The following is a 26,488-nucleotide window of genomic DNA, read 5'->3' as shown; positions in this document are numbered from 1 at the left end:
ATACGAGGGTCGACGTGTACTCGAACTGATAAGGCGAATGCCCCTTTGTGGGAGCAGAAAGGTCGGACGCTTCCCCCCGAACTGGGTCGCCGGACATTCTGTTAAGTCCGGCAACCGCGGCGAGAGGACGTTCGACGAACGAGACGATCACCTGCACAAGGCAGCCGGTACCGGAAGCAGTTAGGCCTCCGTCAGCCGATCGGTAGCGAGCGCTTACGGAGTTGGATGCGAGAATTCGCGTCTTAGGGGACGCGAAACGTCCCAGGGATGCCCGCCTAGAATGCGGCATTATGCTCAAGTCGCGCCAGGTGAGCGTGGGAGCGAACGGATTGCACAAAGCAAGGCGAGAGGTGTGAAGAATAGCGTACGCATACTTTGGTACGGGCCGAGTGAGGACGGAGGAGGGGGCGGACGAACAACCGCCACTCCACTGTCACGATAATATGCCAAGAGAGGCACCGCATGGCCTCAGAAAATGATTGGGATGATGACGGTCACCCCAGGGATGATATAATGCTGTACAGTGCTTAGGCCGCCGACGCGAACAACATGGAAAAAATAAGGAGAAACAAGTCCTACTGTGCAGCACTCGGTGTCAACCTGCCACCACGGGCAGGAGAAAATTAACGAAAAAGTAGTCGCGAAAATGGACAACTCACGTGAGCAAACGCATGCACGTTGGCATGCGAGACACGCAATGGCACGCGGGATGGCCGAACGTACCCTCGGCCTGACCGGTCCGACGGCCCGTACCGCACCCCGAAGGAGACACACTCTCTGGCGGCGACAACGGAAGCGGCGCTCCGGACACGCAGCCTGCCGACGACACCGGACCTGGTCGGCAGCTGAAGGGCGACTGCGTCGACACCGCCACCTTACCCGGAAACCAAAAATATTGGGTGGTGGAAATTGCCGCGGGCAAACAGGTGGCCCGGACCACACGTGCACGGCGCCGCGCGCGTGTCAGACGTCCGACATGCAGCGACGAGCGCGATTCAAATCACCACCACCGACGTTCGTGGTGAGTGAACCGATGACTGCTTCGACAAGGGGACGTCACGAGCCCTTCGTGCTCAGAAGCCGCGCAAAAATCCCCGGCGTCGACAAGGCCGACGTCGGGGCGACCTTCACAGCCCTGAGACAGAGGGCCCCCACGACAACACGAATGCCGTTGCTCGTCAAGAACGACCGCGCCGAGCGCGACGCAGCATGACCTGCAACCTGCGAGCTCGTCTTGGACCGTCTCCTGCAGCGTGCGCGTCGGTACGTGCGCGCCGCCGGTCACCGCACGTGTCCGGAAGTGCTCGCGCCGCACCGCCAATGGAGAGGCACCGGAGGCCGCACTGGGAAGGACATGGCGAAGAGGAAGGGGATTGTACCCATGGCGAGGTGTGGAGTGTCTAATGGTAAAGAAAAGGGGGCGCAGTCGAAGATAGCGCGACCCCACGGCTCGGGCGTATGCCAGGAGGTCGCTCGCGGAAGGACACCCGTGGAAAGCGGCATGAGAAAGGACCAAGGGCAGTAAGGTCCCGGGATCCCTTTATTCGAAGGAGCACTCGCTACAGCTAACACTCGCGGCGAACCAGGGCAAAAGCGAGCTCAGTGGCTCGCGTCGTTCGAAGGCACTCGGGACCCCGGTTCGTAATACCTCGAAGGACAGTAGCCGGGGTAAGAGGGGGCCTCCGCTGCCACCTCTGCGACGCTGGGCATCACCAGGACGTCGTGGCCGTCGACACGTTCAGCTGTGTCAGGAGGGTTGTAAGCTCGCGGCTGGGAATTAGCTGCCTCGTAGTCAGCGTACGGATCACGGAGGGCGGGAGTCGCCGACGCGCGGGGAGCGGCGTGCTTTACCGGCAGAGAAACCGGCAGGGGTGCCCGCAAAATATCGCGCTCGCGCCGGTAGCGCTCTTGATCGCGCGACACGCGCTCGTACGCCGTGCGCATAGACGACAGCTCGTGTTGCAACCGCTGTAATTCCATCGTCTGTGCCCAAGGTCGTCACGAAGCCCTCGTCACTCCGGGCAAGAAACCACGACCCGAGAGTACGAATAAGACCGCCTACAGTCCAAGAACGCTGCAGAGCTGCACTTAGAGCGCGCCGCAACTCGGGAATGGATGCCAGTTCCACTGGAGGAAGCACGAGGGCCCGCACGGAGCGGGTGTGGTCGGGGCCCTGCTCCGCGTCGCCGAGGGGAGGGACGGGAAGGACGTCCTGTACACAGCTGATACCTCCCTCGAGGCGGGGGCTGTCTGCTGTCGGTGCCATGAAGGGAGGACGTGGTTCAGAGCCAACGGAGTCCGGAACAACAGCGTCCAGGTCGCGATAGCGTTTCCGCCGACCGCGCCGGCTCTCCGAACCGACGCCTCCCCTCTTTCCCGTACCGCCTCCCACTGGGGTGACAGGGACAGGACGCGCCACGAAGGCGTCCGACAGGGCATCATACGCGAGGAAAGGACACCTGACCCCCGTGGTGTAGTCGATCCACGAGCGGTGGTTTTGCGAACTCACCTCCCCCGCCCGTTTCATGAGACCAATAACGTGATTGAACGCCCACGGTACGTGAGCGGATTCGTGTTCCGAAAGACGAAGCGCAACGCGGGGCATGCCCGTTGCGATGCGCTCCACAAATGAGATAGTGGGACTCGGTTGTAGGAAGACCCTCTTATTCATGTGCACTTCGGCCATGAAAGCGCAGCACAAAGACCACGCCCACTCTCGTTCGTAATTGTACGTCAGAAGAGAGTGGGCGGGGTGCTGCGAGTTGGCACAAGCCAGACCGAAATGCTTCAGAATTGGGGGTAGAAGGGGATGAATCCCCAGCGAGGGGAAGCTCTCCCGCACGACTACAGGAAGAGAAGGGAAATCCGCAGTCGACAAACCGGACGCGAAGGCGACCGACGGGGTAACTCTACCATCCAGCTCGCCTTCCCCTCTGCACGCGGACCAATCGTAATGCGCAAAGGAGACGGAATGTAAGCGCATTAGAGAGCACGACGACTTCTGCAGAGCTACTCGGGCCCTCGTGAATGCGTAAGCACGAGGGGACACGTATAGTCCGGCTACCTCGGACAACACAAACCGTCGGGGGTAAACTTGTCCTGAGCCAGAGAGGAGTGAGCCCATGCGGTCAAGGTAGGCTACCTCCGCAATACTGTACGCAAACGTGCGGTCCCCAGGTAACTCGTCGGGTACCTGGTATCCGGAACCCCAACCCTCGGCCATCAAAAGGTGAAGCGACGAAGACGCCTCTTCCGCTCCACCCGCCTCGTAAATCTTAAAAATGCGGGCGAGATCGGGGCGGAGCCATCTGCAGGAGGTGAACTCCTCTACGGTCACATTCGAGCGACCGCGGATTCGCCAGGGATAGCGCAGCTCACGGATAGGGAGCTGCGCAGCATCCGGCGAGGGCTCCCCCAACCACTGAGTAGTGGAGGGTAATTCCCCATCTCCTTCGACAGGAGAGGGATTGGAAGCAGGAGGCTGATGGCTTGGAAGCGCGCCGGGAGAGGTATTGTTTGTGGCCTCCGGACGGTCGACAGGCCGGACCTCGACCGGCGGAGGGGAGGTAGTCGCTGGACGGAACGACAATACCGGCTGCGGCGGGCCCCCCGTGGGGGCCACCAGCTCTACAGACACGGTAGTCGAACGAGAGCGACACTTTTGGAACGCCGGGGGTAGCGGCGAGGCCCCTCGTCAAGTCGACGGTCGCCTCACGCGGACAGGACGACGCGTCCGGGAGGCCACCCTCACTCGAAGATGGGACCACGGCCGTCGGCCGCGGGGTAGAGGTCGAGTCGGCCATGCCGGAGATGGTCGGCGGAAGCTCTCAAGAGTGGAATGAGACACTGAGCGGTGAGGAATGGCTGCACACGCTACGGGCGGGGCTGGCTTGGAGACCAAGAGGAGGGTGGCGGACTGGTCACGGACTATTTGAGTCATCTCAGACGCCACCCTGGACAACACGTACCAAGTGCACAGGAGCTACCGCGTGTCTTCCAGCACGCATACGGCGCACCGACCGCTGCCACGTATCGTGGCATACAGTAAGGGCATACAGTCCATCACCGCTCGCGTGTACAGCGGGCACCAACGAGCACCACGTATGCACTCCGCCTGCCCCTGCGCCGTATCATACTCAATACGCCGTCAGACCGGCCCGCACGTCGGACACACGGAGTCGCTGCACGCGCACGGGTGGCGTATGAGTCGGACCAACAATTGCTGCCCTCTTGCAGATGGGCAGCACGCGGGCAAGAAGCCGGAGCGCGAGGAGCGCCGGAAAAAGTCCGCGGGGAGCGCCGCGGGCCGAGCGCAGCGAGGCCCAGCAGCGCGGAGGCGCGCGCCGCGCCCTCGCCATCGCTGGCGAGGGCTGACTAACATAAGGATTCTCGTCGCGCCTCGTCGCGCCGCACGCCCTCGCCATCGCTGGCGAGGGCTGACTAACATAAGGATCCTCGTCACGCCTCGTCGCGCGGCTCACTGAAAATGGAAAGCAGAAGGCACCCAGCACGGACGGACAGGGGATCACGTGGGCGGTAAGGATGGCTGTCGCTCGGCTGCGAGGAGGTGACGGACAGGTTCTACAAGCCTCAGGAGTGAACGCGGACGTTCACTCTTGTGGGGGGGTGATGTGGTATAACCCCAAACGGAAATTAGATTAGGATCGGATCAGGGACAGTAAGGCAACGAGCCTTACAGCCATGCGCGCACACACGTGTCCCCCACGTGTACGGGACGCGTACTACACGTGGACTGTCATCCCCGCCGGCTGACAGCGTTACATTGTCGGTAGACCGGCACTACTGTAGAGTTATGATAGACTACAATGTACATTAAATATGAGCGGACCGCCGGCGGTGGAGGACGACAAGCAGGGACTTGTCAAGGATCCTCCACCTTGGTCCGCCCGCTTACTCTCAGGTATTTCCGTCCGTTTTACTTAGGAGTAGCACCGCGCGCGGGTTTAGGACGCGCACAGCACGCCCACGAGCCGGCTCCGCCTCCGCCCGTCGGTACTGGATCGTCACCCAGTACCACTCCGGGGCGTCGAGGCGTAGAACTGCTCGCGCGTGCGCGTGTCCTCCCCGATCCCGCTCTACCACCGCTACCTCGAGCCCGTGCTCGGTACCGTGGGTGGGCCGTGCTTCTATCTTCCCGCCGATCGGGGTCTTTCCGAACTGTCAGTACTCACCCCCCTCGTCGTTGGGAGTGATTATACTACAAACACAGCAACACCCCGACCGACCCGCCCTCTTGCAATAAACTTTTCTCTCTCCCCTACACGCGCGGCCTTCCTCCTTCCCCCCTTTCTCGCCGCTAACATGGTACTCTTGTGGAGGGGTGGCAAAGAAGACGGCTCCCTGTCACAGTTTGACGGGTCGAAGCCGGCCGACGCCCACAAGTTCTTCTTCGTGTTCGAAAATGTTGCCACCTCTGGCAAGTCGGACGAAGAAAGGGCATCTGAACTCCTTCGCTGCCTGGAGGGAGATGCATTCGACTTCTTTTATCAAACCTTTGTCAAGAACGGAGATATCAGTGCAGATGGCTCCGACTACGAGAAGGTCAAGAACGCCTTGGTCGAGCGGTTCGCCCCGGTTGAATCACCTGAAGATGTGATTTGGGATGCGATGGCCGCTCGCCTTTCTTTCGGGGATCTCAGTGGGTCCCTTCGAAACTCAGACCGTCTCTACGAGAAGGCGGGATTCAACGACGAATCGAAGTTCGGACTTCTTCGCAATGCCGTAATGGAACATCTCGAGTTGGCCCAGTTTGCCATCTATAGAGGTGCGAAGACCTACAAGGCCCTATTCGATGCAATCATGGACTTCTGGTCTGGTCGCTGCGCCTTTCAAGCGGCGGCGAACTCCTTGAGAAATTCGCGCTACCAGGGGTCAGAGAGCTCGCAAGGTATGTATGAGCCGAGACGGCAAGGTGAGTCAAAAAGGGTCATGATGCGTTCAAAAGCTCCCTTGTCTCCACTCGAGACGAAGGTTGACGCTTTAACTGATCGACTAGCCGATATTTCCCTTATTATCAAGAAGAATCAGTCGAGGGATGACGCAACAGCATTCCGCCCCGCCCGCGATCGTACTTGTTCTTATTGCAAGCGACCGGGTCATGGCGCTAATACATGCAATGCGAAACCGCATAGAGACACGAAATGCCCTCGCTGCGGAACATTTGGTCATTCGGAGACAATCTGTTGGGCTAGAGTTGGTCCACAGAGGGGAAGTAGTGGCGCTTACTCCCCTAAGAAGACCCAGACGGATATTGCCGTGTCGGGCACACCTACGGGCTCCGCAGGAAACCAGGTGAGTGTCGTGACGCACGACAAGCTCCCTGCTGATGAGAAGTTAGTGGCATCAGTCAAAAGAACCGCCGATGGAGAGCCGGTGGCCAAGACGCGAAAGGATGGTGGCTGCGAGCCAATCCCGTCCCTTCTCAACCCGCGTAAGTAATGGACTCCGAACCACCTGAGGAAGCCTCCTAAGCCCGGCCGTCGAACAAGAAAGAAGAGGACGAGTAAGAAGAACGCCGTACCAGAGCACTCGGGGAGTTACGATGTGGTTTCTTCCCTCGCGAAGGCCCCCTCTAGTTTGACATTCGGTCAACTGATTCGAGGAGATGGCGACGAGGCCAAGAAAGAGATCCGTCGTTTGTTCAACAGTTGCCCTAGACGCCCCGTAGCTGCTTCGATCGGTATTTTGCCGAAACGTCTGAAAGTTGTTTCGGTACAAGTCTACGGGACACAAATTAGAGCGTTGTTAGACTCAGGAGCTATCCCTAATGTTATGAATGCATCTGTGGCATCGAGGCTCTCTCTGCCTCCAAAGCCGACCTTGACGAAGATTACGGACGCTAATGGACAAAAGACAACCTGCCTGGGTTCCATCGAGGAAGTTCCTGTCACGTTCAACAGCGCTGTTACTTCACTCAACTTCTTGGTCGTTGAAGGATCCCCAGTTGACATCTTAATCGGGTATCCAACTCTCGAAGAATTTCAAGCCTGCATCGATCTAGGTCACCAGTCTGTTAGAATGGTGATCGGAAACAAAACCGTGAAAAGGAGTCTGGAGTTTGACCAAGTAAGTCCTGTCGTCGCGGATTCGGAGACTGATAGTGAGGACTTCACTTCTGATGTCGAGTCGTTCGTCTCAGAAAACTCGTCGGAAGAAGAGACTTATGTGGTCGCCATCCTCGGCGATGAACCTTTCGAGCTAGACTTGACTTTGGACGGAGCGACGGGAGAATATGAGGAAGTAGAATTCCCTTATTCGAATGTCATCAAAAAGGCCGTTAAAATTCTTCGGGAAAGACTTGTGCATCTCGACAATGAAGCTCAAGGCTTCATTGAGACCGCACTAATGGGTAAGAGTATCGTTGCTACATCCCTTGACGACCTTCGGCCTGCTGAAGTCCCAATTAAGCACCATTTCGAGTTAGATGATACGAATTCGATCTATCACTCTGCGAGGAGAATGGCTCCCTGGCATAAAGAAATTGTGAGAAAAGAGCTGGACAAAATGTTGGAAGCAGGAATCATCAAGCTACGACCCTCTCCCTAGCCCCACACGTGTGGGTGAGATTTGGGGTACTGTACAGGGTATAGTACCCAAGAGTGGCCCCAGGACCAAAGCCTTCAAAAACGTGATTTTATTGGTCTACGTGTACGCCAGGTGTACACGTGGACATGATGGCGGCCCCTCTATAAGAGAAAGGGGCGCGCCGCGACACACTGCAATGGGGGCAGAATACAACAACACCCCGACCGACCCGCCCTCTTGCAATAAACTTTTCTCTCTCTCTCCTACGCGCGCGGTCTTTCTCCTTCCCCCCTTTTTCGCCGCTAGCAAGTGGTAATGCAGGCATTAAAGTCGACATGGTTGTCATTTCAGTCTCTAGTGTCTGAATGACACATGTACTCATGTGAGGACTTTCGTCTCACATGAGTACAGTATTCGACCTAGTTTATTCTTGACTTTCGCTTCCCAGACAAGAAAGAAAACGATACCCACGCCACCGTACTTGACTTCTGACTTGGGACCAGAAAGAACTTTGTGAGAATTGCATGTTCTTCGTGGCTGGTTTTAGATATGTCTAGAAAATAAGCTTTTTTAAACCACTCTAAAACCGTGTCGTGCACTGAGGGGGAAGGGTGGGATCTCCCTCTGGCAGAGCGCGCGCGTTCAGGGGGCGCGTGTAGGGGGTTATCGGGAGACCACCCGTAAGGGACCGGTACGGGGCCGGGCGCGAAGCGCAGTAGAGAAAATAAGGGAAAAAGTGGGAAAACAGAGCCCAGGAGGGGCGGAGCGGTAGAGACAGCTGTCGCGCGGAGAGCCGGGCGTGGCGGGACGACGCGAGCGGTAGAGACAGGAGGGAATCGGGACGTAGATGGCTCGCAGGGTACCGTCGTGGGACGGGGACCGACGCGAGGCTACGACTCCGTTCCAGAAACCCGAGTTGTAGACCCAAAGCTTCGTACCGTTTTACTTAGGGTCGGACGTCGGAGCAATAATTAATTAAACTAAAAAATACTAAATTGAACGACGGCGGCGATGGCCGGAGAAACTCCTCTTGGGGAGGTATGAAAACCACGACACGTGGGGAATGACACGATTCACGTGAGGGATAACACGGGTACACGTGGGTAGAACTGTCAGTACTTCGACAGGGCTCCATGGAGCTTACACCCGGACGAGGCCGGTGGTCAGTGTGCACGGATCCACGTGGTAGGTCACTTGAGATAGTGTGGTATGCCGCGGGTACTACAGTACAGCACCGCGATTGAGCGGGCGGTCAGTGCTCTACAAACCGTATGTAAAATAACTTCGAAACCAAAACCCCCAGTTCAAAAAGGCAACTTGGTGCTCAATCTGCTTTGTATTGTTAAGCTTTACGAGCTTTCAAAGCTGCAATCCCGGAGTTCTGCAAGATGCTATTGCCGAAAACAAGCACGTTAAGGAAATAGTGCTCAAGGTGACTTTTTTAATGTTCAATTTAATTTATATTTTTTTGCAAAAAAGAGCTGTCCTCATATGAGGACATCGCCGGCCTCATATGAGAACGAGCCCCTGTCACCCAGACACTAGGAATCCAGCATTGATGTAATCACAAGGTGGGATCGAATGGTCGTTGCAAAATATGGCGGCATTCCAAGATGGACGTCATCGAGAACCTGTGCAACATTTCAACAAGATTGACATCGGTTTTCCGTCAGGGAATGCAGAACTGTATGCGAGGCACAAAGAAGGCACAAACCGACGCAACGCCATCGCCTGCCGGAGCGGGGCCCCCGTATGCCATCATGAATAGGAGAACTGCGAGACGTTCCCAATTTGTTATCATGGCCACCACCGCATGCGTGCTTCATGTCGACACATTCGCTCCCGCCGACACGCACCCCGCCATCCATTTGATTGACGACGACCAAGACGGCCTTGCCAACCGCAAATTCCCTGGGCAATTGCCCGCAGCCGCTCCTCCACTCCTTGCCGAGCCTCCATATCGCGTCGCACCGGCTGCCCCTGTCACTCGCGAGCACGCCACCCTCCATGCACCGCATCGCCCCCAGCTTCCCGCCCCGTTCCCCATTCCCTACTTCGAAGAGCGCGTCGTGCGGGACCGCATCTAAAACGCGCACAGCTGGCTGTTTGAGTGCTGCTGTGGCGTCCGTCCTACGGCACTGCGCGCCGCCACCGCCCCGTTCGCCGCTCTAAAATTGTGACCACGCTGCACTTGCTCGCCGTTAGCCCAGCGCTGCCGCTTCGTGGCGTTGCTGGCACGCTTTATCTCGCAAGTCATGATTTTTAGCATGTGTGATTGCAGCAATATTAATACGTTTGCAGGAATTTCACCACTTCTGCGTTGCGCAATGCCTACCATGGTGGTTTTAGTCGGTGTGATTGCAACAATATTGATACGTTTGCAGGTATTTCACCGCTCCTGCATCTCGATTTTCTAATCTTACAATATCGCAATTTGAGTGAGCATTGTATCCATTACAATTATGACATGAGAATGTCCATTGTTTTGGCACCTCTGAGAGGATGACAACTGGATTGGGTTCAATAAAATTAAGGGATATTTCGCGTTTAGGGGGGCGATCAGGTGCATTTTGGTGGCAACAAACGGGTGAAATTGAATTCTTCACTTGATTATCTGGAGCTCTCGTACCATAAAGCTCGTCATCAATAGTTGCAAGTACATGCAAAGGAGTAGAAAATATCTTTCTCGTGTCTCTAAACGCCAATAACTCAAACTCGGAGAGACACTGTGTTTGGTCACGTTGTGATTGCCATGTAGAATCCCCCTGGTTACCACGGCCAGTAGCGTAGTATGCAAGAATGTTGCTCGGAATAAATCGCACTCTGCCAAGAGAAGGACACACGCTCCCAGTACCGTCCATTAGTGAGATAGTTTTCTGAAAACCAAAACCGTGCAATGGGACAGTAGGAGCACTGAAACATAACGGTACATGTCTTCTAAACGAATGCGTTCTTCGTTAAGCTTCTCGAGGATGATATATTCGTTTAACCACGTCATGCACTGCGATAGCAGTGCGTTCATGAATAAAACAACGAAGCCGCATCTACCAAGGGAACCTCTCGAAACGTTCCCTGAACGTGCGACCTATCCATTGCGGACATTAGAAACAGACCTGCCCTTTCACTTACAACTTTGTCGACGAACTCTTGCTGCAACATATTGGAACCCCAATCACCATTACACAAAGTCCATCCCCTGCTGAGGTCTTCCCTCCCCTGACCTTGACCTAAAGAATGGGAACGTATTCCTCTCGAACGCCCCCTTGAGCATCCTCTCCCTCTTCCGTGTCTTGCGCCTGACCCACCACTGCTCCCACGTCGTCGATTGAAATCCGCACTACGGCCTCTCCCGCGACCGCCAGCGCCCTGTTCAAGTGCCCCCCTGCAGTTGCTGTGCATTGCGTATCGTTTACGGTAGCTCCTGGCAATGTGCCGGTCATCGAGAAAGCCGCTGTGGGCACAAGAACAGCGTCAGGAGCTACGGAAGCCATCTCCATGAACCCAAGTGCTGGGAGAAACACAGGTTTGGATTGCAACCACCGATTTGAAAGCTTGAAAATCGGGTTGCTTCCACTCAGCGAGCTCAGTGTAGTGACAAAGTCATTTACATGCATAGGGATGCGATTGGTTCCTTCTGGACGTTCTAAATACCCCTTTAAACGTGTCTCTTGATCAGTATACTGATCATGGCAGGCATTACGGATATACAGTATCCCGTAATATACATTATTTCTTCCACTTGGACTGGAAACCTATTGTTCGATAAACACGACTTGAAATGGAAGACGCCCTTTGATTTCATGCCCCATGTTGACAAACAACGACTTGCCCACCGCAATAGTTTTCAAAGAGAGCAAACATTTTATTAGTAAGAATCCACTTTCTACTCTTTTGACAAGGAGCGAAACCAACCATGCCCCGTTACGGCCTAACCGGTCCAAATACCCTAAACGCGGTAGTACAGCTCTTCTGCCTAAGGTGGCAAATGGAGCAAAACCTCTTCCCGTTACTCGCGAGCGGCCTCGCATCCCCAAGCGCACAAATGCGTGGGCAGGAGAAGTAGCAGTCCGGCCCGGGCTCCGCGTTGCTCCTCTTCGCTCACGCGCGGAACGTGCTCACAGTCCCGCTCCCCCTCGGCAGCGGCACTGCGCAAATTAGCTTCGGCCCGAAGCGCGTACACCTCCTCACAGAGCACTTGCTGCCGATACCCGCAGGAAGGCACCGCCTTCGGTTAGGAACGTTGCGCTGCGGGAACCCGAAGTCCCAAATGACGCGCTTGAGCCCCGGCTCGCACACCGCAGGGCGCACTGTAGTGCACTGTACACTATAGTGGGACAGCTGTCCCTACCAGCCAAAATCGAGCTGGACCACCACCACGTGTACCAGGGGTACACGTGGACTCCCCCGGTCCCTAGGCCAGATCCCCACCGGTGGACACGTGTAATACCTCTGCCATACTTCGGGGCTACACCCGTATATTCTAGTTACTCTAATTTATAGTGTAATTAAGCTTCGCCATTGCGGCGACGGGGACTATGTAGTCAACCCGATACTCAAAGTAAAGAGGCACGAAGCGTCGGGCCTTTTACCTTGGTTTCTGGATTCCAGGTTGTAGCCTCGACTCGGTACTGGCTCGCCTATACCGACCGAGCCATCTACACCCCTGGAATCCCAACTGCCTTCCCCGCGCGCGTCGACCCACCGGCGCGAGCCCTACGCCAACTACTGTGCTATCGGCTCCATTAGCCCTACTTTTCCTTTAATTCTTCCTCTTTGTCGCTGACTCTAGTTCTACTTCTCTACCGCGCAAGCATCGCCCGGATCCCGGTTTCGGTCATCCACCGGGTGGTCTCCCGTTATCCCTTTACGCGTCGGAACGCGCGTCGCTCTGCCTACAGACGCCACACGTCGCTGTAGTGCACGACACGTACACGCGGCCGGAGCGTGCAGCAGCGACTCGCAACCCTCAGGCAGCCCCTGCCCTCGTCAATACAGCACTTGGCCACAACGGATTCTGCGATCGGGCGCATGCGGCACGGGTCTCGCGGACCCTAGAACCTGAAGCTCCGGCGGCACAACGCAGCCTGCAGCTGGTACAGGTTGCAGTACTTGGAGCCGTTAGAGGCGACGACGCGGGGGTCTCGGCACTCCCTCGTGCACGGAAAGTTGCAGTTGGACTTCACACCGCCGGGATCCGTACGCTCGCCCCAGGCTCTGCACGTGGCGATGAGGGGCTCCGGGGTGCTGAAGGAGCACGCCGTGATGCCGCCGCCTGTGGCACAGAGAGTGACGGTGCATGGCGGCGGGGGGCTCTGGAAAGCGCGGCACCGGCCGGCCGCCGTGTTGCCGAAATTTACCAGTTGGCACACCGCCGCACCTGTGCACGGGCTCCAGCCGGGTACACCCAGCTGAAAGGGCGGGCCATAACCGAGGTGGATCTGAGCAAACGACAGCGGGAGGAGTAGGAGAAGGGAGAGCAAAGCGGTGAGAGGCATGGTGGAGCGGGGCGGTGTAGAGGTGGGAGATGACAGGGGCCGGAGAGGGAGCGGGGTTCTGTAGATATCTCGGTGTTGACGTGATTCGGATGCAAGCCTGGCGATAGAGAGCTTGAGGAGGTCGTTTTTTGGGAACCAATTCTGCTGCGAATTCACCGCGGCTCACTAAAGTTTTACATCGATCTGCTGCATCTGCTTTATTATCAGCATTCTACTCTCAAACATCTAAACTGGACGGCTTCTCTTTCGATTGCAGGATACTGCTCACTGCAAAACAACCATACGGGCTGACAGTCATGCCCAGGAAACCACGTGTTTCATTTTCGGAGTGGGAGGAGAATATCACAGCTTGCAGCTCTTGTTCGATTTGCTTTCTTCAATGACGGGAAAGGGTGTGCAGCGCGACGTCTTCCATTTTATTTTCTGCAGATGTGCGAATCGTAAAATCCTAGTTGTGTTCAATGGTGAGTCCAAAGAGGATAAAATCATTTATGGAACTATCGCACATTTCCCTGGGTCTTTTTCTAAAATGGTCTTCTAAAATGGTCATTTATAAAAGACCCACGGAAATGTGCGAAAGTTCCATGCTTGTACACTGCATAAAACCTCTCATTGAACGTCTTTCGATCAATTTGCTTTCCTCTTATTAAAATGACATATTGATCCTTTTGCTAAAATAACTTCTGTCCTCATATGAGGACAAACGGTCCCATAGACACTAGTGTTTTCGGTCATTCTTTACGAAGATACCATAGAAAAGCTCTGGGATGTGAACAACTACAGAAAGACCAACGTCTCGGACACTGATGTCCACCCCTGCCACTTGGCATTTGCATATTGAATGTGGACACATTGGATTTCACTAATTCACGTGTTGCGACGTTCATTAGCTAGCAGAGTAATTTCATCGTACATTCAAAAAAGCCCTTCGTTATGCGAAAACCTGTCTTCCAGCCTATAATAATTGCGAAGAAAGGGTTTTTTGTCTATCTTGCTAAAATAAAATTTCAAAAGACTACAAAGAGGACAGTCATTGGATGCGAAATTCAATTGGGAATAATTTCTCATATTTCAGTGGAAACTTGAGGAAAACCTGAGACGTACTCTCCATCGATTACATGTTAAGATTTCTGTACATGTTAAGCTACAAGCTGACCGTCACTAAATCGCTGCGTTTTCAGAACTCAAGTTTTTTTGTATTTGTGCATGGGCCACATGTGAAAACACATGATTATACCCTGCCCCGCGAAGAGAACGTCCCCTTTTTGTCCTTCTGTCAATAGTTTCGCGTGATCGAGCTACTGTGCTACCAGCGACAATGACGGAGTGCATGGCACAGATTTTTTAAATACAGCTGTGACAACATGGTCGAGAAGCGTCGCCCGAAGTTGATTTGGAACCGAGTAAAGAACCTAGCTTTCAGTGTGACAAAGAGTGATCACAACATAACAAATTTGTTAGTGATTTTCACTGGGCGAAGATTCCGAAACTCGCTCTGTGATGGACGCTGGATAAAGGGCCGAAATGGATCTGGCCAAGTATCTTGGTCTTCTCGGCAAAGAAGAAGACATGGAGCTGACTGCGGAGGACACCAGTATCGACGAAACAAAGCCAGTACTGCCTTCGGGTCGCACGGCTTATGAAGAGATAAGAGTTGAAAACCGCGAGGAAGCGGCGTCCCAGACGTTTGGCATGCCAGGCAGTTCTGAAAACGCATTTTCAGCCATGAAGGAGGTCCTTGAAGACATCCTCAAACACTTGGAGAAGAACACCGCAGCCGTTGTGGAAGTTGGCGACTCCGTATCGAACTTAGGAATTGCTGTCGAGACCTACATGAGGGTCGCCGGAAGGACCCTTTCTCCCGTGCCAGAAGCAGGAGACGTTTCTGGCAAGAATACGGACGGAGGCAACGGAGGTGGTGATCAGGACCCTCACGAGAAGGCATCACAGAACCCGCAGTCGGCGGTTTTGGGGCCTCAATATGCCTTCAGGATATACGCCAAGGCTCTGGAGCCAGTGCAGGTCACGCAACCTGGTGACGGGAACTAATTCGCCGCCCAGAAGGCTTGGGAGCGTTTATGCCATGACTTCCCCGTGGCTCGGGGTACACAACGTCGCCTGCTTCCTTGCGCATTTGTTGGAAGCGCCCTCGCCATTTACGAGTTAGTGGCGGCCGACAACCTGCACGCTAGCGCCGATGACCTATGGACATTGGTGGAGACGAGACTGTGTAATACCAGCCACAGGCGAGCACTTCGCCTCAAAATTCAACATGATGCGCTGGCGCGATGGAAAGGAGACGGTAAACGAGTTTGCTACGCGCGTTCGGTCTGCTGGGCTCGCGCTGCCGAAGAGGATTTCGGACGAGGTACTTCTAGATCGCTTTGTGCAGTCGCTGCCGTCAAATGAGAAATCTGGCTTTGTCTATATCCGGAAGTTTTGACGAAGTCACTGCCCGAGTCTCGATGATGTCACTGGGACGGCCCCCGGATATGACCAAAACAAGGTTCCGCAGCGAGCGTGTGCAACACGCAGCCAAAAATGCTGGCGATGACGATACCGAGGCAGTAGCCCAATTGCCCAGTAGTCCGCTTACGGGTGGTCTGCATGTGCGTTTCGAGAACACACAGTGCTACCACTGCCGCAAGAGGGGCCATATTGCGAGGGGCTGCCCGGAAAAGCCAAAGCGCGCCTGGACAATGAGAATCGCGTTTTGAAGAAAGAGAAGGCGCCCCTTGTCGAAGCGCGCGTCCTCCCCCCCGCACCTAATGACCACCAGAGAGCCGGGGGCGCTCGGGGAACGGGAACGCGTCTGCAAGTGCACCGGAATATATCGAGGTGGACGCGAGGAAGTGGTGGTACAGGTGAAGGTCGGCATGGAGGCTGTCTAGGTACCGCTAGATACCGGAGCACGTTCGGTTTGGGTAGACTGCAAGTGGTTCGAGGACCATGGCGGGGAGTGGGAAGCAGGTGGGTCTGCTGCAAGGACCGCAGATGGATCCGAAATGGGGGTATGCGGAGAGGGGTCATTGAGCTTCAAAATTTGGGGACGGACATTCACAGAGCGCGTGTGGGTCGCTTTTCGCTTACCTTCCAAGCTCCTAATTGGGAGTCGGTTCTAGAGGCAATATGGCCTCGTTCTGGACCTTACCACGATGAGGGGAAAAATCATCGCCGACGGACGGCAGCTTAATGGAGTGGTGTCGAGATGCAGAGATGATCACCCGGACACTGAGATAGCCGGAGCAATAAGTGACGCTGACGTTGACGAGGTAATTCAGGATATGGACTTATTCCATTTCCACAGGGACGTGATCATGTGGGAAAAATTACGCGCAATTCTATGGTCGCGCAGAGCCGTGTTCAAGGGTTTGGGGCACATCAAGGGAGTGGAGCACCGAATCAGTCTGGTGGATAGTGCCCGGTCAGGAGGCGTTCTCCAAAGGAAGCGGAGCTCGAAAAGGCTGCTATGGAGAAGTTGCTGTAGTTGGGTGTTGTCAAGCACGCCTCCTCTCCGTGGGCGGCGTGCAATGTATTTGTCAAGAAGAAGGACGGCCCGACCAGGGTCACCTCGGACTTCAGAGGACTGAACGCGCTTACTGCGGCAGACTCATACCCTATGGAGGACGTACGTGCTACCCTAGATTGGATGGGGAGCAAAAGGGGGTTTTCTACGTTCGATCTGAAAGACGGGTTCTTTCAGGTCAGTCTGGCGGAAGATTCGTAGGACTTCACCGCCATCCGTACGGTCAGTGGTCTGTTACGGTACGTGCGCCTTCCTCAAGGTGTGAAGAATTCACCGGCTGTTTTCCAGCGTGTGGTGAACGCAATCCTCGCAAACAGGAAGGGCCGCGACGTGTGGGCCTTCATGGACGATATTAGCCTGGGAACCACAACGGATGAGGAGCATCTACAGTGCCTGGCATCGGTTCTGGACACATTCCTCACTGCGGGAGCGCGTCTGAAGCTAGCGAAATGCGCGTTTGGAGTCCGCGAGGTCGAGGTGCTCGGGCACCGTATCGGCCCGCATGGAATGAGGCCCTCCGACCTACACGTGCGGGCAATCCGCGATCTGCGCATGCTCCAGAATGGGGAGGATGTCATGAGGTTCCTAGGACTGGCAAACTACTTGCCCGAATTTATTGACCATTTTGCCGAAGTCGCACGACCGCTCTATTCGGTATTGCGGGGGACGGGCTTCAATAAGAAGAAGCGGCCTGGAAAGAGACTCCTGATTGCGGACTAAGATGCGCGGTGGGGTGACGCACAGCGACAAGCTTGGAAAGAAATCAAGAAATTCTTGCACACATTCAATGTGCTGAGTGCTCCCGAGTTCCTGGTGCAACCGAGGAGGGGCTTCCCGAAAAGGATGCTCACGGATGCGAGCGCCTATGGGATCGGGAGTGTGCTGCTGCAGCGCGTCAGTAGCGGCTCATGGCGCCCTGTCTCATTCTCGAGCCGCAAACTGACCACCGCCGAGGTGAAGATTACAGTTACCGAGCGCGAGTGCCTTGCGATTGTGCACTGCTTGCAGAAATGGAAATGCTACTTACATGGAGAGCAGAACTTAGTAGTGGAAACGGACCACCTCTCATTAAAGTGGCTCATGAGTCTGAGAGATCCACGTGGACGGCTAGCCAGGTGGATGGTCGAGTTGCAGGACTTCAATTTCGTGGTGAAATACGCACCCGGCGCATCAATGGTGGTTCCAGACGCCCTCAGTTGCGACGCAGTCACAAAGCCGCTCTGGAAAAGGTGTTTTCTCGAGATTGGCTCCCCGGAGGACCCTGAGGAGGTCACTACGGCGGTCAAAGAGGAAGGTGGAATTGCGTGTATACTGTCGGGCGGGTTCCCGACGCGATCGTTGCTAGCCGCGCAAGAGGAAGAGTTTGCGGAATTGCTTAAGCGCGTCAGGGATGGAAACAGACAGGAGTTCGTACTGGATCCGGAAGGGGTTTTGTGCATCGACTCGCGCAGCTCGGAGCTGCGCGGAGGATTGCGCGCTGTTGTTCCCCGGTCGTTCGTCCTCGACGTCCTGCAGTATGCCCACGGCGCGAAGCTGTCTGGCCACTATGCTGTACAGCGGACGACAGAAAGGGTGGCGAGGTGGTTCTGGTGGAAAGGGTGGCAAAGGGATGTTCAGTCCAAGGTCGACGGATGCGTCGCGTGTGCTGGCGTGAAAGCAAAGAAGCCCGGACGTCACGCCCGCATGCAAGTGTATCACCTGTGGACACGTACACGCGCTTTGCGCGCGCAGCAGCTATTCCGAACGAGAAGGCGGTAACCATTGCCAAGGCTCCGATCGACGAATGGATCAGCATTTTTGGTGCGATGGAGACCCTTATCTCGGATAGGGGCCCGAACTTCATCGGAGAAGTGGTGACGGCGATGGCCGAGCAGATGAGAGTGCAAAGGGTGACAACCACGGCGCTCCACCCGCAGACAAATGGTTGTGTTGAGCGCTTCAACCGCACCCTCACGCAGGACATTGCGTGCTTTGTGAGCACGGGACAGGACGATTGGGACAATCAGGTCTCCTTGGCGTACTTCAGGTGCAATTCAGGGAGCACCGACGCAACGGGGATGGGCCCGTACGAAGCGATGTTTGGAATTGAGCCATTTATAGCATGGGGTCATGCGGAGCTGGAAAGGGTATCCGGCGAGCCCTACGATCTGCGGCTCCATTTACGCGAACTGCAGAAGTCGCTGATTGCCAGAGGGAAGGCTTCTACGTCTCGAGCAGCGCTACAGTACGATGCATCTGTGAAAGATGTCGCATTCAAGGATGGAGATCGGGTGCATGTATGGAGTCCGGGACATATCGGTCAAGAGGAAAGCGAACTAGCACCGCCTTGGATCGAGCCTTACGTGGTAGAGAGACGTCTCTCCCTCACAAGTTGTTTGCTACGCTCTGAGCACGGAAATCGCGAGGCACGCGTACACGCCAACCGATTGCGGAAGATCACCAAGGACTCAGTTGAAACGGCAGACCCTCGGGACGGGGTATTCCCGGATGGCTTGCGCATGATAGAAAAGATTGGATGCATGAGGGACGAGAAAGGCAGAGACGGAAAAATTCGTCGCATTTTCCGGGTGCAATGGGGGGTCGGAAATCCCCTCGATGGACACCCTAGGAAGACCTCCCAGATATTGTAATTGCCGCATGGACTACCGGCATGGAAAAAAAGAAGGATGCGTCGGACGTTGACACGGCAAAAGAGCCTAAATAGTCATCTCAATTCGTTTTCTCAGCATACTACCTCACACCATGCTTCCCGCTGCCAAAGAGCCCCGCTCCCGCCACCCTGGCCATGACCCCGTGTAAAGGAGTGGTACCTATTCCACCCTGCAATGTCGGGATTATTCTTCGAGCCCCGATGTTTCGTACAAGGTCAGCAAGCCGCGTGCGTCGGTCGTACTCATCACGATATCCGTCCCACAACCGTGCTCGCTTTTTCTTGTCCAGAACATAGGCCTCTGCAAGGGCCACGGGCCGGTACCGCGAGGTGGGCACCCAGGCTGACCCACAGCTGCTCCAGCAGCACCACCCGCTTTCTTGACGATGTGATGGCGCGTTGGAGGCCATTGGCACAACCCGACGCATTTATCACTGCTAACTCATGCGCAGGTTCGTCTGTAGTGCTTCCGAAGGCAAACATGGAAGTCTGGGAAAGGGACGAATGTTAGATAGGGTGGACTACGTATACTACGTGTACAGGTGTAAGACCTGGCCGCTGCCCCAGGGTATGCTAGTGCAGCTATTCGGTTAGCAGGCGGTGATTGGACGCGGGAGACGGGGGAGGGAGGGGAGCGAAGCGAACGGGGGGCGGCAGAGGGAGACATCGTCGGTGTGAAGCGAATGTGTGAACACGGGGTCCGATAGCCGCATCCTTTACTCGTCGTTGTCTCTAGGTGTATATACTCCTCTCTAATGACAGTCTGTCCTGTGCGGTCAGGCAAGTGCAAACTGCGTTGGCGAATGTGTGTGTGTGCGGTCAGACAGTCCCGGGGTTCGCCGATGGGCTTTGTGCTGGTGTGAGTTGGATCATGGTGGTTAGGTGGTTATGTCTTCGCGGTCCGGTTATTTTGGTGAATAGGTCCGCGATGTTGTCTGTTGTCGGAATGTGGTGCACCGATATATTGCCTTTCCTTATGAGGTCCTGGATATGGTGGTGTTTGATGTCTATGGATTTTCTACGCTTGGTTGGTGCGACGTTCTTGGCTACGCTGAGCGCCGCTTGGTTATCTATCATCAAGGGTGTTGGTTTGTGTTCCGGTTGCTGGATGTCGGCGAGCATGCGCGGGATCCATTGTGTTTGCTGTGCGGCTTGGGATGCCGCGAGGTATTCGGCCTCGCAAGTGGACGTGGCGACGGTTGGTTGCCGTGATGATGTCCAGCTTATTGGGGCTCCGTACAGTGTGTGTATGATGCCTGTGCGCGATTTTCTGTCCGGGTCGTTGGCATAATCCAAGTCACTGTAGGATCGTAGTGCGATTTGTGTTTGGCGGTTGACGGTTTCGTATTCAATGCCGTGTGTTCTCGTTCCTTTGAGGTATCGTAGGAGGGCTTTGAGGTTCTGTTTGTGGGTGATGGTGGGATTGTGCATGACTCCGGCCATTTTGCTAACAGCTGTGTGTATGTCTCCTCGTGTGCTGTCTGCAATGTATCGCAGGTCCCCAAGGGTTTGGCGGAATATGCTGGCGTCGCGTGGGTTCAGTGGTTTGTTCTTCATTTCATCATCGAACGGTCCTTTGTGGGGTAGTGGTGAGTGTCGCGGGTTGCATTTCGTCATTCCTGTCTTGCTCAGGATGGTGTCGATAGCAGCAGTTTGTGACACGTGTATGCTGTCATTGCTCCTCTTGCCGATTGTCCAGTTTCGGTACTGTTTCGGGAATCCGAGACGTTTTATGTTGTACTTCTGTTGTAGATTGGTGTACAGTTGGGTGACAAGAGTTGGATGGGTGGCGATGACGAGGAAATCGTCCGTACTGACGGCTGTGATTAGTGTGCCTTTTGCATCGTGGCGATAGAAGATGCTCGGGTCGGCATCGGCTTGTTTGTACGCGTGCTTTTTGAGATGTTCCGTGAGGCCGTTGAATTATATGCAGGATGCTGGTGGTGTCCCATATATGTTTTTGACAAGTCGGCCTCCCTTGCATGCATATTTGTAGCTGCCGTCAAACTGTGGGTGCTGCTTGATATAGACTTTGCGTTCTGGGGGATAGTTTTCGTGGAGATATGCTGAAGTTATGTCGAAGTGTTCGACGGGCCATCTTTTGGCTGCAGCTATGGCTAGCAGGACGCGTATGGATGTTTTTTCTGCCATGTATGTGGTTGTGCTGTCACTGTCGTAATGGAGACCGGGCTTCATACAGTCTCCACGTGTTGAGCATCTGGCTTTACGCTGTGTGACTGTGCCGTCGGGAGCACGTTTGTAGCGATATGTCATTTTAAGTGGTATCAGTTTCTCGCGTGGGGTGAGCTTTTTGTCTGGTATCCACAGGATGGTTTGTGATTTGTCGAGCTTGTCGAGTTCCTCATTGTGTGCAGTGGCCCATTGTCCCGAATCGGGGTAGTTTTGGGCTTCTCGCTGCGTTTTCGGGTCTGGCGTTGTGATCTCTACAGTGGGTGGGCTGGCTTGTGATCGATATGCGCTGAGGGGCCTATAGCATGGGTCGGACGTTCGGCTGTACGGTCGGAAGTCGGCTGTGCATATAGTTCGGTATCGAGGTGATTTGAGCTATTGGACCGTGATGGTTTTGTGATCGTTGCCGTATGCGTATCGCACTGGTGTTCCTCCGGGGTCCAGCTTTTTCTTCGGTTGTACGAGTGGGATCGTGTCGAGTTGCCCGAATGTGAATAGGCGTTTGGGTCTGCGTGGTTGGTCGTGCCACAGATTGGTGGGTGGCTGGCCGGTGGCGGAGTGGGGCATGAGATTGTATTTAAAAGCTGCGCCCCTTACCGCATCTTCCCAGTACTGCGGGGGTAGTTTCGCGTGCTGTAGATTTGCCCTGGCGGCATTCATCAGAGTTTGGTTCATACGCTCTGCCAGCGAGTTCTCTTGGGGTTGGTGTGGCGTGTTGTTTTTGTACGTTATGCCGTATGCGACGTACGTGCACATGGCCTCCTTGGACTTGAATTCTAGTGCATTGTCGGTGCGGTAGTACTGTGGTGTTCGTCCCGCGTTGTACAGTTGGCGCATGTGTTGTGGCATGATTGCTCCGACTTGTCGTCTGTCTTTTAGGAAGTATAGGATGAGAAACCTTGATCCAGCGTCGATGTACGTAAGGAGGTGGAAGTTTCCGTGTGTGGATATCGGGGAGATTGGGCCACACGTGTCAGAGCTGAGGTATTGGTCGGGGGCATAGTTGTGTGTGGTTTTTCGGTGTGGTGCTGGTCTTTGTTTTGCCATTGTACACGCTGAGCAGGTGATGGTGGTCGTTTCGTACGCGAGTGATTTGGGCATTGTTGGTATGTTTCCGTCTTTGGCCATTTGTCTGATGTTGCGTGCTGTGGCATGGTTTAGCTTGAGGTGCCATTCGTGTGCGACCTGGTCCTGCGGTGTGGGTTGAGGTTGGTGCTCTGTTACTGGATTGTGGGTGTCGGCGATGTGTCGGTTTTGTCGCCTGTGTTCCTGCATTTGTGGTGTTCGTGGACCAATGTGTTGCACCGTCGTCGTTTTTGGCTTGCCATTCTGGGATGGTTTTTTGTGCGTTCTGGTGTATGGTTTGGTTCTGACACTGTAAGCGTTGTTCAGGTTTTTATTTGTCCATGCATACGCTTTGTGCTTTGTGTTCCATGGCGCTGTACCGACGATGATGGGTTTGTTCCGTTGAGCTGTGTTTTTGTATACTATTGCCTTGTTTCGTGTGAATAGTACGTTGCCGTGTAGTCTCACGAGATCGTGCACGGAGATCAGGTTCGTGGTGATGGCCGGGTTGGCCACGGCTGGGACCTGGAGCCGTATGTTTTTATTCGTGCGGATTGTCGTCTTACCGTGGTGTGTACATTTGGATCTGGTGTTAGTAGCTGTGGCCGTGTGTATGGCGTGCCGTGTTTTGCACATGTGTGTTGTGGGGCGCGTCAGATGTGTTGGGTGCGCTCCTGAGTCCAGGATGTACGTGCATGGTTCGTCTTCCGTCCTGTTGTCGTTCCTTGGGTCGTAGACGTATTGGTCGTGCTGTTCGTCCTCGTATACGTCTTCGGGGTTGTATGCCACTCGTGCTTTTGGGTGTCCTTGTGCCCTTTTGTTTTTCGGGTGGTTGGGGTTGCGGCATTCTGCATCCGTGTGTTGCAGTTGAATGATGCCGCGCAGTTGGTGGTATCGACAGGGGTTGTCGATTTGACGTGGCAGGGGTTGCCTGCGGGTTTGGCGTGTGGCCCATCTGCAGCTGATTGGTGCAGGTCTGTTGGGGGGTGGTGCCTGGGTTGTCTGAGTAAGGACGTTCTGGTACTGTGCGATTCGGTTGTACCGGTGTGCGAACTCCTTCACTGTGGCTGGGTTGAGGGCTATGAGTTGCATGCCTATGGGTGCCGTTGTGGGGTTGTATCTCAGCCCGTCGATCATGAATGTGACCGTTGTCCTCGTGTCCTGTATTTCCGGATAGCGTGCCGCTATCATCTTTGCCCTGATTCCCTCGTGGATCGTGACGTATTCCTGGAGCGTCATTCCGTGTGTGAAGTGTGCCTGTTCTGCCTGTTGTTGGAGGTATTTTTGGTCGTCAGCGTTGGCAGTGTCGAGGTGTGCCGTGATCGCCTTTACCAGATCGTACGGCGTTGGTTCACTCGTCGGTGTGAGTACCAAGTTGGCAATGTCGCTCGGGATGCTCGTTATGATCTTGCCGAGCAGCACGTGCTTGGCGCGCTGAAATGTGTGTTGCTCGTCTTCTTGTGTCGGGGGTTCGGGGTTGCCTTCTAGTTGGTGGATCGTTGTGGTGGCGTACGCGGCGGAGCGTAGCGAAACGAACCACGGGCCGTAGTTGTCGAGATTGAAGGTTGGGACGTCGGTTCGTCGTTCCATGTTTGAGGATGTGCTTGTGCGTATGGGAGGTCTGTACGTGAGTTGATCGATTGGTGCTGCTGCGGGCGGGTTGTTTCTGCGCGTTATCCTACGTGCTGGGAGGGATCGTATCGTGTCGTTGTGGTGGCTTGTTGGAGTTGGGAGCATCGGCGCGTGGTTGCGTAATGGTGCCTATAACCTGTGTGAACACGGGGTCCGATAGCCCCATCCTTTACTCATCGTCGTCTCTAGGTGTATATAGTCCTCTCTAATGATAGCCTGTCCTGTGCGGTCAGACAGCGAAAGGAGGAGGGAAAGCGGTATTAGGGAGATAGAGGGGGTGGACATGCAGGGGAAGAGGGTGGACGAGTGGTGGATTCCTGGACGGCTCGAGTGGACTCTCGAGCAGCGTCGCCCGAAGTTGAGTTTTGAACCGAGTAAAGAACCTAGCTTTCAGTGTGACAAGGAGTGGTCACAACAGTGCTGTATTACTTGCAGGGTAAAATCGTTCTAGTGCACTCTTGTAAGGCGCAACGGGGGAGTGCGTTATCGTCAACGCACCGGAGCGCATTTCGACGACAAACGGCGCGATAAGGCAGCGACACGCCCTAAAGCGTTCGCTTCCAGCTTGCACAGTATCAACGGCCCAGTGAGAATTTTGACACTTCGAGATATGTTATGCACAGTACCCTTCGAACGGTATCAGCCGGGGCATCACTGAGATATAACGGCGCTCCGCCGGGGGCCGCGCACTCTTCGGCACCTCATCGCCCCTCACGTCTCCTCTTCCCTACCTTTCACCGGCTCAACCTCCGTATATGCAAGATCTTCAAATTGGTGGGTTAACAGCAAAGTGCGGGAAGGCAACTTAAGGTACAAGCACTCCCACGACCATCGATATAATGAGCGGCGACCCGCTATCTCCTCCAGGCATGCAAGTCAAGACTACAACTGACGCAAAAGCTGAGATTAAGGGGTCGCTCCTTGGTGTGGGGGTTGAGGGTGGTGTTAACAGAGAAGTTACAGCCCAATTTAACGTCGACGACAGAGATACAGACGGAGTGTATGAACGTAACGTATTTGAAATTGTACTGGGGCCCATTAAGCAACTAGTGCGATAGAGAGATACCATGGCTTTGTTACGAGCTTACGCACAGTGGGAAGCAGTGAGATTCTTGGAACTGGGGGAGAGGTTGCCGGTGTCCTGTTCTAGACCAGTCTTCGAGACTTAAGGTCCGATGGAAAGCAAATAGCCTAAGTCCCAGTGAAAGCTTGTTCGGCATGAGACTTGACCCACAATTGGTCACGGACCGGGAGACGGCAACGCTGCCAGTGTCGTATGAGACAATTGCAGGACACGAGGTTATCTTACGCTGGGCGGCTAGCTTACGCCGGGCGGTGGTCTTACGCCCGGCCGGTCGTTCGCTGTTCGGATTGGCCGAGGAAGGAATGTCGAACATGGTCACAGCTCCAGATCTCATTGGATTGGGCGATGAATTGACGTCGAGCAGGGTCACAGCTTTAGATCTCATTGAGGGGCTGAGACGAGCAGTTGTAGTCTATGGCTGTAACGCAGTGGCCTTGGAGCGTTCTGAAGACGGCGGGAGGTTCATGTTTAGTGTCTAAGCGTACAGGGGCCTCATATGAGGCCGTAGTCCTCATATGAGGGCCCGCTTCTATCTTCCGTAGCGCCCTAACGCGTACGTGAAACCACAACACGGCCTCAAATATAGATTTCCCGTCCTTTTTCTGATCCTGACAGTCATGCAGAAGGAGAAGGATCGCATACATGAGAAACATTTTTGTCACTCTCAGATACAGGTCCGTCTTGTTATTGGGAGAGAACCACAATGCTGGTGAGGTCAATTCTTCACTTCGGGACAGTGAACTCAAGTTTTGAGACCGTGGGACGAACCTCGAATGTTGTCTCTTTTCTTACATCTTGAGTAGAAGCGATGTAACTACTGCATTTTTCAGAATGCTCTTTGATGCCCGGTAGTGTTAAGTGCGGTATTTTACCGTTACAGCCAATTTATCTCATTTTTATTTTCAAAAAAGTTGATTTTCAGGGCCTCAAATGAGGACCACCCGGGTCTCATATGAAGACAAATGTTGTACGCTTGGACACTAGGGTCATCCTGGCGGAGCTGTCTGCGTACATGGCCGGGGACCGTAGCGGTGAGCTAGGGCCAGAAGATCAGGTAACCAAGGAATACACAGACGTGTACAGTTTGGTCATCAGAAAACGTGATACGCATACTGCAGAACCTTACTCGGTCCGTTTCGCGACAAGAGTACAGAAGCTCATAAACCACGATTGGTTTCACGCTCGAGCAGGAAGGGATTGGAAGAGCCAGATCCATTACCTCTTTGGCACGATCAGACTTGTAGTTAAGGTATTGCTGGACCTAGAAGAAACTAAACTGAGAGCCCAGAGATGCATTCGTT

Source organism: Chondrus crispus, genomic scaffold (assembly GCF_000350225.1).
Source record: "Chondrus crispus Stackhouse genomic scaffold, scaffold_86, whole genome shotgun sequence".
Lineage (NCBI taxonomy): Eukaryota > Rhodophyta > Florideophyceae > Gigartinales > Gigartinaceae > Chondrus > Chondrus crispus.
This window is presented reverse-complemented; position numbering follows the sequence as displayed.